We start from the raw sequence: 3,913 nt of genomic DNA on the forward strand, positions 1-3,913 counted from the left end.
ACTGGCTGGGCATCGGTCGGCAGGTGGTGAGCAACTGCATTGTGCATCACTTATTTTGTATATTCTTTTATCTTTATTATTATTATTATTTTCCCTTCCTTTTCTGTCCTATTAAACTGTCATTATCTCAGCCCACAAATTTTACTTTTTTTTCCTCAATTCTCTCCCCCATCCCACTGTGGGGGGAGGGGAGTGAGCAAACAGCTGTGTGGTGTTTAGCTGCCTGCCAGCTTAAAGCACAACACTAGAGAAGGCTTCATTTGCCTCCTCTTCTTGATTAGGAGGTCTGTAGCAGACATACACTACAGCATCACCTGTGTAGGCCTGTCCTCTAATTCTTACCCATAAATTCTCAAGCTCTTCATCACCCACCCTGCAGCAAAGCTCCATGCATTCGATCCTCTCATTTACCTGGAGTACAACTCCTCCTCTATACCTGCCTACTCTTTGCTAAAGAGCCTGTATCCCTCCCTTGCAGCTCTCCAATCCTGCTGTGTCTCTGTAATCCCATTGAGGCTGTAGAAGTTTGTGCATAGCTGCAGATTTAATTCTTCCTGCTTGTTTCCCATGCTATGTGCACCGACATACAGGCATTTGATACGGGCCTGAGGTTGTGTTGTTTTAACAGGTTGAGAGACTCCCTGTCCTGCTGTTCTCCACACATTTGCTCCACCACTTGCTCCCTCGTTCACATCTCTTCAGATTATGATAACTCTGTCCCAGCATATCTAGTTTAAAACCCTTCTCACTAGAGTTTTGGTAAAATATTCATGTACCGCTATGTCAAATGATCCCATCCTTACTTAGTAGCCTTTGCTCCAGAGGTCCTGTGGTCACAGAAGCCAAATCCTGCCTACACCACCAGCAGCCAGGTATTAATCCACTGGATGACTGCTCTTTTGCTCGAGCCTCCCCCCTCACCAACAAGGTTGAGAAGGGCACCACCTAGGCCCCCAACTTTCACCCTTGCCACCAGGGTCTCCTGCTTTTGACTCCAGTGCAGATAGACATGCCTTGTCTATTTGATTTGATTCTGGGGTGAAGAATGAAGATGGAAATGAATTTATAATTTCATAGTGTATTTCTATGGAACAAGCTTGATATTGGTACTCGTAGACATGGTGGTGCTTTTTTCCTTTCTTTTTTTCCTGCCTCAAGGTTGATTCTCTTCTGTGCACTGTATGGCAAGAGTTCGTGTACATGTATGTCTAAGAGTATTAGATAAGTACTTAGGGCCGAGGGGGAGAAGTAGCAGGTAATCTTGGAGTCTTTCATCACAGAAGCACTAGACAATCCTTGTAACATAAAACTACTTGTACCTAACATAAAACATAAAGTAAATGAAATGTTCCTTCAGGTAAAAGTGTGACTGCTTGGGAAACTTGCCTCACTCTATCACTTAGCCAAGTCGCTCTGATGAAGAGGAAGGAATTGGAGGGGGAGTTGGTGTGATTAGCACATTAGCTTAAAATCTTGAACAGTAAAATCCTCATTTTCTCGGTCTTGTCTTTTCTTGTCTAACTTGACAAGTCTGTATGAGATTGTCTTTACAACTTTTTAAATAATAGCAATCTTTCTCAGTTCTGAATATTTGCTTCAGCTGCAGAATATACAAATAAGTTCTGCCTTAATGTGCTTCAATAGACTTTTTTAGCTTAATGTTCCCTTCAGGGATTCAGATCCACAACTTTCAATCTTTTCTTCTTCCTACTTCTGTCTCTGAAAACATCAGCATCTCTTTAAGTATCTCCACTTCCTCCTCAGGCAGTTTGTCATGAGGTATTTCTCCTGGTCTGTGAATTCCCTCTAAGCTGACTTTCTCTTTCTTTGCCTCTCTCTAAGTTCTTTTTTTTAATTCTATTTTATGCTCGGTTCCACGTCAGCTCCCTTGGTACAGCCTTGACACTTTCGTGATGCTGCTGTTTGAAAAACAAAATGAACTTTTTTCACTGTTCCTAACAATTGTCTTCTCTTCTAGAAATTGGGAAACTGAGTTTGTATAAAGGAAGAAACTTTTTAGAGGCTGAGACTCTGGTATTGCAGAGATCTTTTTCCCCTCTGTAATTTAAAGCATGATAATAGTCTAATTGGTTTGGATAGTATTACTGGTATGCTAATGTTGGACATATGTACAGTGCTTACAGGATCAGGACCTTAAAATTTTTCCTGAAAGAGCTTGTTATGCTTTTTCTAATTATTGTAATACAATCAGAAAAAAATATACACAGAAGAAATTGCATAAATTGAAGACTTTTTCCTAGGAAATTATTAGGTTCAGTTAGGTTGTGTTAGTTTCAGTATCATTTTACATGTCCTTTGGGTTTTAGAGACATATTCTTCTGGTTGGAAAAGATTTCTCTGCCTATGTATTTGTAACCTGAAATAAAGACACCTTGTCCACTATTCTATGTGCTCATTTGTTTCAGTAAAAAAGGGTATAAAACTACCTTCTTGATCTGACAGTTACTGGTATAAATGACTAGATAAGGTAAAAAATTATAATGAGGTTTTTTTTTTTTTAGGACACCTGCTTTTCTTCATTCTTCCAGATCACTATTTTCTATCCTTCACTAGAGTCTTTGTTCCACTTCCTTTGTCTTACACTAGCACCAGAAAATGTTGCCAACAGTTTGGACTTTTTTCTTTTTTCTAATTTCAGAATAGTGCTTTTTCAGGAATATTTTAGTCCCTCAGTGCTGTTCCTCTCCATCACTAAACATGATAAAATGCTGTATTAATGCTGAAATTAGTAGTTTATATTTGTCTTAAGTCTTATTTACACTTGTTTGTCATGCAGGTTAGGGTCCTCTGCCTGGAAATGAAGTCAACAAATGTTGTTATCCAAAACAGTCGGTGAGTAAGCATTTTGGAACAATTTTTAAGTATTGAACACCAAACTGACAGATTTCAGGGAATGTTGAGGCGTAGAAAACTGTTGGTGTTCTTTACTTAAGAGATGATTGTTTGCTTTTATTCCTAAGACACCTGCTTGCTGAATTTTCTATCCAGTGTTATAAAATACTGAGTTCATTATCATCAGATCAAAATGATTTTGACTATCACAGGTAACGTCATGGAAGGAGCTGGATATCATAACACTGCTTTAATATTAAATTAAAAGTACCTTTTTTCTTTCAGTGATGGTAGTAAGAGTGTTATGCTTCTGATTTTGCTTATCAGTTTTTTCACAATGCATGATAGGAAGTACTGTTGGTTTTCTGCTTGGTCAAGGATACTCTATCTGCTTAGTCTGCTAAACTCTTAGCTCTGTCCATTTTTTCTTGTATTTCAGTGTCTAGTTTCTCACAGTACTGTTTTTGCCCATGCAGAATACTCTCTTCGTAAAACACAAACTGAATAATGGTTTTGGAAGTAAACATGCAGTATCTGTAAATTCATCTTTGGGCTAAGACATATACATGGAAATGTAAAAACATGAGGGGAATGGACCCTCCCCTTTCTTCAATGAAAGGGTGTGCTGGTTTTGGCTAGGATAGAGTTAATTTTCTTCACAGTAGCTAGTATGAGGCTGTGTTTTGGATTTGTGCTGGAAATAGTGTTGATAACACAGGGATGTTTTCATTATTGCTGAGCAGTGCTTGCACAGAGTCAAGGCCTTTTCTGCTTCTCACCCCACCCCACCAGCGAGTAGGCTGGGGGTGCACAAGAAGCTGGGAGGGGACACAGCTGGGACAGCTGACCCCAACTGACCAAAGGGATATTCCACACCATGTGACGTCATGCTCATCATATAAAGCTGGGGGAAGAAAGAAGGGGGGGACATTTGGAGTTGTGGCATTTTGTCTTCCCAAGTCACCGTTATGCATGATAGAGCCCTGCTTTCCTGGAGATGGCTGAACACCTGCCTGCCCGTGGGAAGTAGCGAATGAATTCCTTGTTTTGCTTTGCTTGC

Source organism: Aptenodytes forsteri, unplaced genomic scaffold, assembly GCF_000699145.1.
Source record: "Aptenodytes forsteri isolate BGI_AS27 unplaced genomic scaffold, ASM69914v1 Scaffold207, whole genome shotgun sequence".
NCBI classification, from domain to species: Eukaryota; Metazoa; Chordata; class Aves; order Sphenisciformes; family Spheniscidae; genus Aptenodytes; species Aptenodytes forsteri.